We start from the raw sequence: 17,124 nt of genomic DNA on the forward strand, positions 1-17,124 counted from the left end.
TATTTTTTACAATGTGTGTTGGAAGGATTTATTAAATTACAATGAATATTGTCATTGTTGAAGGCTTTTAGAGAAGGGTGAACTATAAGCCTGAATTACATAACATTTTATACCTAAAAACATAAAAGCCACAATAAATAAATCACAATTATTCTAGTTATTTTTACCTCCCGTATTGCTTTCAACCCACCAGCTTTTATGGTGTTGTTACATCACTAACTGTAAGCTTGTCACATACAGTCTATGGTCACTCAGAGTAACCTACTGTTAATGTAGCTGCTGGAGAAGAAAGATCATGGGGGGAGGGGGGGAGAGAGCTGTGGTTGATGGGCCATTAGTTGTGTAAATACACAGCTGAGAGCTGCCGTTTCATTCAGACTGTTAAAAAAACGGTAACAACGGACTATTTTTCTTAGCGGATGCATGTCAATTTAAATCAATACATACAACTATTTTTTAAATCAATAAAAACATTTTCTAAATCCATAAAAGCATTTCAATTAATATTGGGAGTCATGTCGTTACTTTGTTGAGAATGTGGCCATGTAATAAGCGGGATAATTTGCAGCGACTTGTTCCATATGGGGAAAATAACACCCTTCATCCAGATGAGGATCCCTCCGCTACACTTTGGGATCCTGATCGACCGACGAAGCTCCATTAAAATATACATATTTTTGGTGAATTACTGAGTTTAGGCACGTTAATAACGTTTTAATGAAGTTGAATACAGTATATTCATATGTGTCAGTGATTTCATGTCAATTCGGCGAACATAAACGTAAATGATCGTGGTGAAGATGATGATTAAATTAGGATTAAAAATCGAGAGCCGGGCTGCATTTCCTCCCGTTCGTTTTTTTCGAATAACAAAATTATTTTGTTAAATAACAACATGGTGATGTTTTGTAAATGATTACATGTCTCTTATTTAGCACAGTAGTATGATATCCGTGACATATGGATCTTAACAAAGTTCCGCTGTACATCCAGCATACTGTATCTCACTTTATTTCACATGAGCTCCAGTGTGGAACCCCACTGCACCCCCTGGTGGATCAATGATCCATTGCAGCTGGCTTCATTATAATTACATTTATCTATCACGGGGGCGGTCTCAAGTCAAGCTGGAGGTTTTCCCTTGAGCGAGGGCAGATCACGTACCAATCACGGCCCTCGCGTTTCAAACTGTCTGAAATGAATCGCTACATCTGTAGAGCCAAAAGTAATACTACTTTGGCTGACAACAGTTTAAGTCAGGGGTGTCAAACTCAAAGCCCGGGGGCCAAATCCGGCCCGTGACTTCATTTTATGTGGCCCCGCAAGAGCTTGCAAAGAATATAACACGTATATTACACGGTTACATGCCACTTTACAGAAGCAGGTTGCCCATAAACTACATGTCCCACAATGCATCTCGTTTTGTGACATACACACTGAAGAGACTTGCAATTATTTTCCCTGGACTTCTGGCTTCAGACGTAGTTCATTACTAAGTTATTATCCTATCCAATAATAAACCAATTCAGAGGCAATAATGTAATTTAATACATTATTTTATATATATATTATATATTTATATATGTATATTTGTATAGTTACAACCGGCCCTTTGAGTGCAACCTTTGTGAATGTGAATGTGGCCCGCGATGAAATTGAGTTTGACACCCCTGGTTTAAGGGGAACCTGGTCTAAAGGTTCAAATGTGGCTTTGCTTTAGTGCGCGTAACACCAAAACCAAATCCCAATGAGGCGCCAGTGCGCGTGACACAGGTCTGAGTCTCCGTACTCCTCGCATAACACGGCTGCTGCGCTCTGCGAGCCCCTCTGTTCAATTCGCCGGGAATAAACATTGCTCTGATGAGAGCAACGTGTGTGCGCGCCCAGAACAGCAGCCGCCTGGCTGCGTTCAGAAGCTGCGCAGATCGTACTCCTCCCTGGCGATTGAGGTAGGCTGCTTCCATAACCGTGGCCTGTTGTCTGTGCGAATCAACACATTGATTGTACAGCAACGGGGCGACTCCCCCGTTTTTTTCCGAGATTTAGAAAAATGGCGGAGTAAAAACCGCGCATGACACTGTTGGCAATTTCTAATGTTACTTTATATGGTAAAGCCAAATGATTATATTATGCTTAGAAATTGTATTGGAGCAACTCGACCTGTTGAACCACAAGGGAGCATCCCGCCAAGGTCGTACCTGAAGAATGCGGTCCTCCCTATGGGAGGATTGTAAGATAACAGTTTTCTGTCAAAGTCTTTATCTTTATTACCTCCTGCACAGCATCAGTCCTCTATAAAACACACACACACATTATACCCTGTGTGCACTCCTGCAGACTACTCTATACTCTGTGAGACATGTACCTTCGAGGCGCCTCGAATAAAGAACTTAAAAGACAACGCTGCCTGCTTTCACCAGTTTATTATTGATTACTCTCATTGTACATCTTTACAGTATTGACGAGTTTAAAATATCCACGACAAGTGTTTCTTGTATCCCATGGAACTGCTGGGGGGAGAGGCTTCTCTGTGATGTGCCGTAATGGTCGTCATGGTGACGAGCCACGCCATCACTGCCGCCGCCCGTGAGGCAAAAGGGCTGCGAGGGAGTTTCCACACGCTACATCTCACTCCGTCTCTCATCATGAGGCGCGTACACGCCCAGGCGATGAGAGGTTCCTCCCCTCGCTGCCGCGAGAGCCGCGCTCTCATGCTGGCTGAGTTTAATTCCACTCCCAGATAACGATTGTTTGAGAGGGAAGAGGACATCTCTTCTTCCAATTTATCATGAAACCCAGGCTTTGACAGATGCGATACGAGATGTACCGTCTGTAAAGCGACTTCCTCTCTGGAGCGAGCCAGCAAATAGCAGGTCGTCCAGAGAAAACCACACTCTCATCCCTCCTCTGTGGCTCCAGCCTTCTCTACACAAAAATGCGAGGAGCCAGGAAATATCCGAACGGCAGACTATTGTCTGGTCTGATATTCCCTGAAATGAGAAAACGCAGAAATGTCCTGTGTTTTGGGATGATGGGTACGTGGAAGTATGCATCCTTCAGGTGGAAGTGAACCAGTCGTCCTGGTGAAAACATTCCAGCACCTATTTGATCGTCAGCATGTGGAATACTGACAGATCGAGGATGTCTCATTCCCCAAGTCTTTTCCGGGATTAGAAAAATAACGGGAGTGAAAACCTCTGATTTTCCTCCCTTTGAGGAACCCTGGAAATATCCTCTTTCAACAGGAGTTCCAGCAGCTCGGATTGGAGCGCAAGACATAGCTTCTGGGATAACAGGAGTGTTTCCTGTATCCCATTGAACTGTGGGGGGGGAGAGCCGAACTGCAGGACGTATCCTCTGCTGATCACCCTGCTCATCCATCTGTCCATCAGACACACGCGCTGCCACTCTGAGAAAAACTCTAAGAGCGGGCGCACGTGCTCGAGATGTGTTTTTGGTCGTCATGGTGACGAGCCACGCCACGCCAGAGCCCTTGCCGGCGCTGCCCGTGAGGCAACCCAAGGTGTGCTTGGACCGAAAGGGCTGCGCGGGGGCCTCCACACGCTGCGTCTCACTCCGACTCTCATCATGAGGCGCGTACACGCTCAGTGGATGGATGGAGGTGTGTGCAGTGCTGCCCACATGAGGCGTTAACGGCGCTCATGGGTTTATTAAGGCCGTGTGTACGAGGCGTATCTCGGACAGAGAAATGCCGCAAGCTCTGAAATGTATTAACCAACAGGTTAAAACCAGGCTTTAGCAACGAGCCCTGCTGGCTATTAACCGACAGGTTATAGGCAGCTGGTTTACACAGGGCGTGAGTCAACCCAAGGTGTGCTTGGACCGAAAGGGCTGCGCGGGGGCCTCCACACGCTGCGTCTCACTCCGACTCTCATCATGAGGCGCGTACACGCTCAGGGGATGGATGGAGGTGTGTGCAGTGCTGCTCACATGAGGCGTTATATAACGGCGTTCATGGGTTTATTATGACCGTGTATAGGAGGCGTATCTCAGACAGAGGAATGCCACGAGCTCTGCAGGTTATTAACCAAGGTTAAAATCGGCAGGCTTCTGCAGAGAGCCCTGCTGTCTACTTAATCAACAGATTAGTGGCAGTTGGCTTAATTAGCGAGCTCTGCAGTTTATTAACTGATAGGTTAAAACCAGCAGGCTTCTGCAGCAAGCCCTAGGCGCTGTGGCGCTGCGGGCGCTGCCGCTGGGGGCACTCAGCCTGGAATACTGCTCATTCCCCCGTTCTGGCTTCTCTGTGATGTGCTGTGCTGGTTGTCATGGTGACGAGCCACGCCATTGCCCTCGCCGCCGCTGCCCGAGGCGAAAGGGCTGCGAGGAAGCCTACACACTCTGCGTTTCACTCCGACTGTCATCATGAGGCGTGTACACGCTCAGGGGATGAGTGGAGGTGTGTGTAGTGCTGTCCACATGAGGCGTTATAACGGCGCTCATGGATTATTATGACCGTGTGTAGGAGGCGTATCTCGGACGGGGGCCCTGCTGTCTACTTAATCAACAGATTAGTGGCAGCCGGTTAATTACCGGCTCTGCTTCCCCGGAGGCTCTCGCGGAGCAGACCAGGAGCGGGGGAGCCTCACTCCCCTTTGACTCGCCGCCGGGAGACCCTGTATCTGGGGTGGCAGGGGAGCGGAGACGTGGGACGGAGCTCCTGCAGCCGCCGAAGGGTGAGTTTGACGCAGAGGCGGTTGCTGTGGGCGTCTCTCCGCTTGCGGCCTCCTGTGGCCGGCGTGGACGCCGTGGCTGCTGCGGGCGTTGGTGCCGCTCTGGGCGCTCAGCAGGCTGGAGCCAGCTGACATGTTGGCGAATGCCGTCCGCCTGTTCCGCGGCCGTCTTCATGGACTCCACCATGGCGTGGAACTGGGGTCCTAACAGCCCGTACGGGCTGATTGGAGCGTCCAGTAGCACTTTTCTGGCCGTCTCCGAAACAGACGCCTGCTGCAGGTGGCGCTGGATCTGTGTCACCCACGCGGAAATCCTCGCCTGGGAGACAGCGACGGACGCGCACAGAGTAAGCGCCGTGCTGGCCGCCTTGCTGATTACCTCTGCCTCGGTGGTGGACCGCTCTACCAGTGTCGCCCCTGAGTTGGAGAGCAGTGCGATGATATTCGCCGCCGCCAGAAAGGCACACTGGTGCACTCGGTCGGCCTGGCGGGCGACATACTCTCTGGGGGACCTCAACGTAGGGCGCCGTCCTGTGGCGACGGAGAAGGGGACCGCATGCTCGGCCGCCAAACCAGCCCCCTGCTCCGACTCTTTCTCCCCCGTCCGGAGGAGAGGAGGGAGGGGAGAACCGCACGGTGAACCATGGAGGGAGACGGGGTAGGAGTCGTCCGAATCCTGCCCGGCACTCGGCTCCAGGGACATGCTGCCGTCCACGTGCTGGACAGGCAAATCGTCCTCGTCGGCCGCAGCAGCTAGAGCGTCCGCTTTTCGCTGCCTGTCGGCTGATGGGAGACGGGCACAATGTGAGCAAGCGACCTGCTGGCTGAGAGCCGCGTCCGCGTACTCTGGCTCCAGGCAGGATTCGCATATTGCGTGCTGGTCATAGCTCATGATATATCCTGAGCCACATGAGGGACAATTTCGGATGCAGTTGTTGCTCATGATGTTTCATGGTTCTGTGCTTCAGTAACTGCAGAGGGTTCGCTGAAGAAAAGAGGGAGCAGATTGCCGGGCCTCCTTCCTATTTATACCGGAAGGAGGCCCGAGGGCGGGGCCCACCTTGCGGGTGGGCGTGGACTACAAGTGTTTCAGTGCTGCGTGGGTGCGCAGGGGGATTACCCAATAGCGATAGCCTTAGAGGGCTGCGCCATTTACTCATAGAAGCTGGGCGAAGCCATATACGAAATAGAACGTACCGACTGTCACTGCCCGTCCCTGAAACCCCTGTTAGTGTTTGTATGTGTTTGTTTCTACTGTGTGTCTCTCGCTCTGCCTGCTGGTCTGCTCGACACGGCTGGGAGCAATCTCCAATCAACCACACCTGCATCCTGCTCATCAGCCACTTTTCATTTCATTTCCCAGCTTTATTGAACCAGATTGGTCCCATTGAGATCATATATCCAGGGGTGCACATAACTTTTTTTGTGAGTTACTCAGATGAGTACCAGGAGACAGCGTTTGGTACTCACCCCATACGAAGCATGGTCCTCCTCAGTGTCTCCTTCACTGTCCTCTATTTACACTTATTGCATGCTAGATGATGAAGATGCACCTCCCTGTCTCTTTTTAAGCCTCCGATTTGCTTTCTCCAAAACTTCTTGCCAAAACTGTGAAGTCCTAGCATTTCCTGAGGCCAAGTGGAAGGATCAAACACTAAGAAATGATCACATGACTTGAAGTCATATCTGATTTCAGATGTGGGAAGTTACTAAGTACACTTCTTCAAGTACTCTACTTAAGTACAATTTTGAGATATTTGTACTTTACTTGACTTTGATCTAATTTAACCAGCTTTGAGAACACTTTAATGATCAATCATTACAACACATATCATATATATTATTCTGAAATCGACCAATCTGCACATTGACTACTTTTACTTTTGGTACTTTGGGAACTATATTTTGATGATAATACTTTTCTAATTTTACTTGAGTAACATTTTGAATGCAGGACTTCTATTGTAACAGAGTAACACTCTACTTTTACTCAAGTACAATATCTGAGTACTTCTTACACCTCTGTCTGATTTAAAACTCTTCCATAACACCCTGAGTAAGTTTGCAACTGTGTGTTTTACTCCACTTTGTTGGAAATAAAATTGCAGCAGCTTGACCACAGAGCGTGAACGTTGTGATCAGCTGATTTTGCGCAGTTCTCCAGTGTGTGCGCGGGGCACAGAATGTGCACAGAGGAGTCTCCCACTGCAGCCAGTTGGCGGAGTTTTGGCACAATTCTGTTGTTCATACCGACGTTAACCCTTTCTGTCACACTGCGACCAACTCTGTAGTCCGGTGATCTAAGCCTCTGCCTCCTGTAAGCTTCACAGGTCCGTCGGTTATGTCCTGCGCGGCTCGGCCAGCACCCAGTTCAGTCAGCCACAGAAAGTCCGAAGATTTTTTGCAGGGAGCGAAACGGCAACGTAGCTGCTTAATGTCTTTGTTTTTTTTTAACATGTCTCGTAGTTTACTCCATTGACTGTTGACAAGAAACTCGTGTAGACGAAATATGTGTTTTGTTTAGATGTTTTGAGGTACGCAAAGGCGCGTAGTGACACAAGTGACGTTACGCAATTCAGATTTTTGCCGCGCATGCGTACCTGCGTACCAGTTATGTGCACCCCTGCATATATCTCTTTTTCAAGGGAGACCTGCAGCATATAGGTTCCACATTAAACATAAAACAATAAAGGACATCATACATTATATTTACAGGATACATTTACGTAGTTATAGACATTTACAGATGTAGCGATTCATTTCAGACAGTTTGAAACGCGAGGGGCCGTGATTGGTACGTGATCTGCCCTCGCTCAAGGGAAAACCTCCAGCTTGACTTGAGACCGCCCCCGTGATAGATAAATGTAATTATAATGAAGCCAGCTGCAATGGATCATTGATCCACCAGGGGGTGCAGTGGGGTTCCACACTGGAGCTCATGTGAAATAAAGCCAGATACAGTACGCTGGATGTACAGCGGAACTTTGTTAAGATCCATATGTCACGGATATCATACTACTGTACTAAATAAGAGACATGTAATCATTTACAAAAAATCACCATGTTGTTATTTAACAAAATAATTTTGTTATTCGAAAAAAACGAACGGGAGGAAATGCAGCCCGGATCTCGATTTTTAATCCTAATTTAATCATCATCTTCACCACGATCATTTATGTTTATGTTCGCCGAATTGACATGAAATCACTGACACATATGAATATACTGTATTCAACTTCATTAAAACGTTATTAACGTGCCTAAACTCAGTAATTCACCAAAAATATGTATATTTTAATCGAGCTTCCTCGGTCGTTTAGGATCCCAAAGCGTAGCGGAGGGATCCTCATCTGGATGAAGGGTGTTATTTTCCCCATATGGAACAAGTCGCTGCAAATTATCCCGCTTATTACATGGCCACATTCTCAACAAAGTAACGACATGACTCCCAATATTAATTGAAATGCTTTTACGGATTTAGAAAATGTTTTTATTGATTTAAAAAATACTTGTATGTATTGATTTAAATTGACATGCATCTGCTAAGAAAAATAGTCCGTTGTTACCGTTTTTTAGACAGTCTGAATGAAACGGCAGCTCTCAGCTGTGTATTTACACAACTAATGGCCCATCAACCACAGCTCTCTCCCCCCTTCCCCCCCTGATCTTTCTTCTCCAGCAGCTAAATTAACAGTAGGTTACTCTGAGTGACCATAGACTGTATGTGACAAGCTTACAGTTAGTGACGTAACAACACCATAAAAGCTGGTGGGTTGAAAGCAATACGGGAGGTAAAAATAACTAGAAAAATTGTGATTTATTTATTGTGGCTTTTATGTTTTTAGGTATAAAATGTTATGTAATTCAGGCTTATAGTTCACCCTTCTCTAAAAGCCTTCAACAATGACAATATTCATTGTAATTTAATAAATCCTTCCAACACACATTGTAAAAAATAGCCTACTGTAAGTTAAGAAATCATTCCAATATGTAACAACAATAACATTATAAATAGTAACATAGCTGAACACGGTATTGCACATTTAGCTTTGAGTGTTACTGACCTGAGATGTTTTTATTACATTAATTAAGGTGACTGAGGCTTTTTAACATACAGGGATGCAAACTCATCAGGTATGAAAAAGGTGACAAGGATCCGAGCCCCCGGCTCCCCCACCCCACGGAATAACAGAGGATTTTAGCAGTCAGAACAACTAAAGCAGCAGTGTTAATAGTAACAGAAACGCCAAATAGTCACATCTAATAGAAATATATAAAAGCATTTATTTTAAATTGTGTAGCAGTCAGTTTATAATTTTGGCAGCACTGTTGAGCATTTTGAAAATGTATTTTCATGCCTCTGTGCAAGGCTTAAGTCTTTTTATCTTTATAGCCACATGGGCACAATTTTGAGATACTTGTACTTTATTTAAGTATTTCAATGTTTTGCTACTTTGTTCTGCAACTCCACTACAGTTCAGAGGTACATGCTGTACTTTTCCTCCACTCCATGTATGTAATACCTTTAGTTACTTTACAGATGTGGATGAATGATTTGAAATATAATCAAGTGTTAATTCCGACTTTAGTTCCACCTGGAGTAAATCCACAAGCTACCCTGCAGTATACAAAGTCATTCAAACTAGCTGCACCTTTACCAGCTTTGAGAACACTTTCATGATCAATCATTATAAAACATATCATATCTATTATTCTGAAATGGACCAATCTGCACAATGACTAATTTTACTGTCGCTACTTTCACTATATTTTGATGATAATACTTTTCTCCTTTTACTTGAGGAACATTTTGAATGCAGGACTTTTACTGTAACAGAGTATTCCTACACTCTGGGACTATTACTTTTAGTCAAGTACAAGATCTGAGTACTTCTACTTTTACTCAAGTACAAGACCTGAGTACTTCTACTTTTACTCTAGTACAAGATCTGTGTGCTTCTACTTTTACTCAAGTACAAGACCTGAGTGCTTCTACTTTTACTCAAGTACAAGATTTGAGTACTTCTACTTTTACTTTAGTACAAGATCTGTGTGCTTCTACTTTTACTCAAGTACAAGATCTGGGTACTTCTACTTTTACTCAAGTACAAGACCTGAGTACTTCTACTTTTACTCAAGTACAAGATCTGAGTACTTCTACTTTTACTCAAGTACAATATATATATATACTTACATGGGCGCGGGAAGGGAGGTGCTGAGGGCGCTGCAGCACGCCCTAGCGGCAGGCAGGGGGTGCGGAGCTCCCCTGTCTGAATTATTATTTGACGGTTATTGCTGCTCCCGCTGTGCATAATCTGTGTAATATGTAGCCAATAAATTCCACATTGTTGGTAAAATAATATTTTGGCCTGCCCCGAATGTTTTTTCTGTAGCCCCGGACAATTCTACCTCAATAATATAATACATTAACCGTGCTTTACGTGAACCTCATCAAGACACTAGAAAGGACGGCAGGACTGTAATTTCCCGTATTCAGTGAATGCAACAGAGGCAAGACACCAGACCAATCAGAGAGTTGCATGGAAATAAAAGTGTGCTTGTGTCATTCAAGCTCGCGGCTCTGTGTGTGCAGAAATAGCGCATTTACTGTGTGTGAGAGAGGGGGAGAGAGAGAGGGACCAGTGCCAGCAGCAGGGACCGTGTTGTTAGCATCTGGTTAGCTAGCTGCACTAACGGACATACGGAGCTGTTTGTTCCACAACAAGCTGGAGGAGAGCTCTCCTCTCAGACTGAGAGGCTCAGGTGAGCTAAAGGACTCTCTGAGTGTTTAGATAGTTAACTTTAGTCTAAGTTATCTCAGTGGGTCTCAAACGGTTTGGTCAAAAATTATTCAAAAGATTATTTCCGCGGCACACCTTCATATGATCATTATAGTTATAAAAAAAATAAGAGAATAAAGGAAAAACAGTTATGAAATACTATATAGCAGTAAAACAAGAATACAGTTTGAAAGGGGAGTGATTTGTAAAATATCCATAAAGAAAAAAAACATCTGATTACAGTTGTGTTTCATCTTGTTGTTGAGAGATGTATCCATAGATCTCTTAATGTTGCTCTCAAAGTGCACCAGATTGATGCTTTTAACTTCAATATTTAAAAAAAATCTTCCCGGGGGAGCATGCCCCTGGACCGCCCTAGAGGAGGTGAGGTCCGCTCCCCTCTCGTAAAAAATAGCACTTTACCCCTGCCTATATGCCGTGAGCTGATTATCGAGCCTTCATTGTAACAGTCGCGTGTTTACTGTGTGTTTGCGTGTGGGGAGTCTTTTTGTGCGTGCTCTATAGGCTAGTGCCCGTAATAGTGTTCACTGGAGTCCAGCACCTCAGCACCCCCACTCAAAATACCTTCCCGCGCCTCTGTATACTTATACCACCTCTGTTTATAGCCTATGAAAACAATTATTAGAAATAGAAGGCTAAAGCTAACGTTAGCAGATAGTGACAATGTATGCTAGCTAGCTAGCTCAACGATTCCTTAAATAATATTGCCACAGAAAAACTTTTCAGTTCACATCACGCTCTGCCGCTCCGACAGGGAGCTCTGCTCTGAACACCTGAACGGCCCGTTCTAACAGCTGTTCACCAGCGGTCCAGTCTGTGCCACAGTGACTCCGGACGCACAGTTAATATTAACAAACGCACCCGTAGGTAATGTAGCTGCTGAAGCTAGACCATCATCTCGGAGCAGCAGAGCCTTATTATACATCCATGAGCAGAGCCGACAGGCAGGAAGACTCGAGCACACAGCTCGTACTTCATTATAATATATAAAAAAAGAACACCATGCGTGTCATGATGGCACATAACAGCTCACGGCCGCAGATTACACCGGGTCCCAGACCCCCCCATACACCAAAAATATTTTTATTGCAGATGTACATGAATCACACAAACAACTTATTTTGGATTCAAAATGGCGAATTTCGCCGAAAGGTGACACGTTTGCATCACTGAACATAGACAGAGCACAACGGAAACATAACATCTGAGATGTAACAACATAATACACTTTTTGGGGATGCTTTGGATGTGAGGAGTGAGGGTCACGGCTTAGAACGGGCGTGTCGCCTGGCAGGACAGGAGAGTGTGTGCACCAGTCTGCCTTGATCTATGAATTCATGTCCGTGACACTCACTGCTGCCCACAGCTGTTTTATAGAAGGAAATTCCTTCACTTCATGAAAGTGTTTTAACCACACACACCTCTCCACACACATGACGGGTGTTATTTTCCCCATAAGGAACAAGTCGCTGAAAATTATCCCGCTTATTACACGGCCACATTCTCAACAAAGTAACGACATGACTCCCAATATTAATTTAAATGCTTTTGTATTTAGAAAATGTTTTTATTGATTTAAAAAATAGTTGTATGTATTGATTTAAAAAATAGTTGTATGTATTGATTTAAATGTACATGCATCCGCTAAGAAACATTGTCCGTTGTTACCGTTTTTTAAACAGTCTGAATGAAACGGCAGCTCTCAGCTGTGTATTTACACAACTAATGGCCCACCACAGCTCTCTCCCCCCCTCCCCCCTTGATCTTTCTTCTCCAGCAGCTAAATTAACGGTAGGTTACTCTGAGTGACAAGCTTACAGTTAGACACAACACTGTCATTGCAAGTGCCCCTCAGTTAGTTGACGTTTATGTTCAACTGCTAAATTCGTTTTTGTATAGGCCTACCTAAACCCGTCAAATCCCGCTATTAGAATGCAATTTTTAACAACATAGGGTGCTACATAACACACTTTCAGGAAAAGTCACGGACTGGGAGACTTTAATATTTTATTGAAAAAAAGTTACATTGCACACACACAACACACATCACACAAATTGACCCGATTGGCGGTTCTAGTGTTGAATAAACTCACTAATTAATGAAACCAGTTCAATACGCATTATTCTTATTCTTATCATTCTTTATGAGAGCAGAAATAGTCTTAAAATCAGATCTGTTTTTTAAATGAAATCTGACGGCAGGCAGTTAGCTCTGATCACCTATGATAAATGCGCCGCACCTAATCGCTGGCCATTCAGCCACAGACACTGTTCGAAATGGGGGGGAGCTAGGGGGAGCTTGGCTCCCCCGAAGAGGGAGGGAGCTCCCCTGAAGGCTGACTTTGAGATAAATAGGGGGAGCCCAAAACAATCGTGCATATAACGTAAATAATAGTTCTTGAAATAAATAATAGTTATTGTTCATTACAGTTTCTGAATATTTGTTTTATATTTGTGAATATGTCTGGCTGTTGCCATCTGTACGTCGCAGCGCTGCATTCTTACTTATGGTTATGGCGGTGATGCCGGCGCGGTATTTGAAATGTTCATATTGATATTTTTTTAATTCTGGCTTTGTAATAAAAAATATGGCAAAACGAAAACAGCCAAGCGTCACAGCTTTTGGATTCACAAGCAAAGAAGCGAAGGAGTCTAAAAATGACAACGTGAACGGAAAACAACTTTTAGTTGGCCGGCTGTAAGCGGCGTTAGGGTCGAGCTTGACAGCTCCACACCGAGGGAGAGGCCTGCCGATGCGGAGCCTGAAGAGGCTTCAACAACGGTCACATCCGCCGGCATAGTGACACCGTCTGTATTAGTAGAAGAGTGTTTTTATAGCAATTGATCGCATCCGCGCTGCTGCGCCAGTCAACAGAGCGTGCGTGTGACATATTTAGTAGCAGGATGTGCTCTGAAAAATAGGGCTCCCCGAAAGCAAATGGGTAATTCGAAAACTGACAGAGCTCCCTCTATACAAATCAAACTGTAGACGGTTTGAAAGCACCTATTGTTTTAAATAATGGTCGGAATGTGACCAGTGAGCCTTCTGAATTACCGTGGGACAGCACATTCTAAACTAAAATGTTCAATCAATAAAGTAACATCTTATCTTATCTTAATAATATCTTCATATTAATAATAATAATAAATCATACAGTATGTGTCCGAAAGGGAGCAGGAGGAAGCAAACACAAAAATATACAAAAAATATACTGCATATTAAAGCAAACGATTGAAAAGTTTAAAGTATGAGCATAACAAATAAAGAAGTGTAATGTAAACATTTACATTATAATTATGATTATTTAATATATAAAGACTATATATTACAAGATTAGATATACTTTAGTTGATCTAAAATATGGATGTGTTCAAATGCTTTTCAAAACACAACTGAAAGTCCATGAAACTTGTTTTTCTGTATTTGTGAATGAAGCGCCATCTCCTGGTTAAAACCTGAAATTGAAGATCTGGCAACGCCCTTTTGGAAAATAGTGGGAGGGCTTAACATTCCTCTATACTGGTCTTTGGCAGGTCGTAGGCAGGAAGCTGTAAGCTGGAGTCTGAAATGAAGTGCTACATCTGTACAAGTGCCCATAGTATCAACGAGCATTTCATTTAGCCTAGCTTTAAAAACATGCAGAGGAATGAGATTGCTCAGTTTCAATTCTTGCTGAAGATTGTTCCAAGCAAGTGGAGCTGTGCACATAAAAGCTGTCTTACCTAAGACAGTCCTTGCTCTTGGCACATCTAACAATAGTACATCATGCGATCTCAGACAATAGCTGCTTGCAACTCTATGTGTTATCAGAGAGCAGATATAAAACGGGAGTTTACCCAACAAAGCTTTATAAATAAACGTGTACCAAAGACTGAGCCTCTTTACAGTAAGTGATTGCAAACCTGCCTTGGCATACAGGGTACAGTGATGAGTAAGTGCTTTACAATTTGTGACAAATCTCAGTGCGCTGTGATAGGCGGCATGTAACTTGTTCAGGCAATGGGCAGGTGCATTCATATACAACAAATCACCATAGGTACACAGGTAAAAAGGTCACAGTGACTAGCCTTTTCCTGGCCTCAAGCGAGAAACAGGACTTGTTTCTAAAAAAGAAACCTTGTCTAAACCTCAGCTTTTTAAGCAGGTTCCCAGCTAGCGGGGAACGTTCTCACAACTTTGGCTAACGTTACCTATTGGTTCTAATAAGGTTTTAAAGAAACGTTTTGATCTGATGTTCAAACAACCTTTTTAGGATGTTTATTTTTCCAAATAATGTTCCTATAAGGCTTAAGGTTAACTAAGACATAACGTTTTAACTGCAACATTCAGAGGATGTTTTGAGGATGTTATTGAGGCCTGAGATGACAGAAAGTTTTTTTATAAAATGTTCCTTCAATGTGATATGTTAACAAAGGTGGAACGTTTTGCCTGCAACATTCTAAGGATATGTTTTGGACATTGTTGGGTAACACATTAAATATGTTCTTTATAAAACGTTCCCTCAATGTTACATGATAACAAATGAAGAACATTCTCCAAGCAATATTCTGAAAATGCTTTCAGGATGTTATTGAGGCCTGAGATCACAAAGTGTTTTATAAAATGTTCCTTTAATGTGATAAGTCAGCAAAGGTGGAACGTTTTGCCTGCAACATTCTAAGGATGTGTTTTGGACGTTGTTGGGTAACACATTAAATATTTTCTTTATAAAACGGTCCCTCAATGTTACATTAAAACAAATAAAGAACATTCTCCAAGCAACATTCTGAAAATATTTTCAGGATGTTATGACGCCTGAGATGACAGAAAGTGTTTTATAAAATGTTCCTTTAATGTGATATGTTAACAAAGGTGGAACGTTTTGCCTGCAACATTCTAAGGATGTGTTTTGGACGTTATTGGGGTAACACATTTAAAATGTTCTTTTATAGAACTTTCCCTCAATGTTACATGATAACAAATGAAGAACATTCTCCAAGCAACATTCTGAAAATATTTTCAGGAGGTTTATTCATTTTTATAAATGTTCATGTGACAACATCCATACATCCATCTTGCTGCTACTTAGAAATTATGTATCTATTTATCTAATATATCATATTCTAATAACTTCCGTATAGACTGTTATTGCACTATTTCACTATTTCACTTTTTTAAACTATTTATTTTTGTATTTACTATTTACTTGCACTATGTTTTTCTGTTTATCTGTATTATTGTGTTGCATTGTTGGAGGAGCCTGTGGCCTAAGATTTTCATTGTCATACTACACTGTATTGTTCGTATGGCAAAAATGAATACCTTGAACCTTGAACGTGATGCGAAATATTAACACTACAACAGTAGTCAAATAGGGCTTTCCACTGTGCACTAACCCTACCTCTGCACAAAACAACTGATGTTCTCAAACACATTCAGAAGGAAAGGGACCTGTTACTTGAAAACCATTCCAGGTGACGACTTCATGAAGCTGATGAGAGGAGCCAAGAGTGTGCAAAGCTGTCATCAAGGCAAAAGGGGGCTACTCTAAAGAATCTAAAATAAAAATCATATTCTGGATTTGTTTACACTTTTTTTGTTAACTAGATAATTCCTATGTATTCTTTCATAGTGTTGATGTCTTCAGAATTAATCTACAACGTAGAACAACTTTTCAATAAACACAAACCATTGAATGAGAAGGTGTGTCCAAACCTTTGACTGGTAGTGTGTATATATACATATAGACTTTAGTGAAATTAAGATGGAAAATGTCGGAATTTTGGTCAGTTTTAATGGGTTTAAGGGCGAAGGGTAGTTGGAGCGCTGTCATTGGTTCCACTGATGTGTCAATCTCATACACCATATCATAGAGAGAGAGCACAATTATGTCCCGCCCACACCAGAGGAGAATTCATTTCTACCCAAGCGGCAAACTCTGGGGAAGAGCCGGGACGCCAATGCGGAAGTGCCTCAAACTACAGTTCATCTAGTGGCCAGTAGGAGCAGTCTGCAGAAGGGAGCAATTTCCATCGACCCCAATGTTAAAATGCCCAACTTTAGAGCAGAATTAAACATGTTTACATCGTGGTTAAAAAACCATATTCCATATTCTCTGTATAGTTAGTTCCCCCCTTCATGAATATGGATTGGGGGGGTGAATTTTTTCTCAACTCATCTGTTTAATTCATATTAAGCCTTAAAGCTTTTGCATAAATTAGGGCGTGGTCACTTTGATGGACATGTACATGCCTAACTGTCAGCTAACATCAACTTGTCCACTCTGCTAGGCTACAACCATAGAGGCTACAACGTTAGTTAGTTGTAGTTACTGTACTTGACCCTTTAGCTTTGGCCGTGTTCATGGTGATTGTGCCTTTTAGGGAATATTGTTACAAATACCAGACAATTAAAATGTTGTGCTGTGTGCTTGAATGTACTAACAGAACTTCCAAGAAGTCTAAAAAGATAATATTATACATGTCCCGTTCACAGGTGTTTGTGTGCTTGGTAGCTTAGCTTGTTACTTATTAGCCAGCTAAGGATGTAACCTTTTATACATACATATACATTTTAGTTTATGATTCAGCCTTGGATAAGACTTTTATAGTCTATGGCTATGATGCCCATAATAAACGGGAGCAAAATG

At 43.2% G+C, this 17,124-nt stretch overlaps 1 protein-coding gene across 1 annotated transcript in view; it reads right to left on the reverse strand.

Moving 5' to 3' along the window:
- The window catches only part of LOC307023402 (leukemia inhibitory factor receptor-like), a 78,731-nt gene that overhangs the window by 32,573 nt on the left and 29,034 nt on the right, over positions 1-17,124 (reverse strand). The gene's annotated exons all lie outside the window — the stretch shown is intronic.

Source organism: Notothenia rossii (genome assembly GCF_949606895.1).
Source record: "Notothenia rossii genome assembly, chromosome: 11".
NCBI lineage: Eukaryota > Metazoa > Chordata > Actinopteri > Perciformes > Nototheniidae > Notothenia > Notothenia rossii.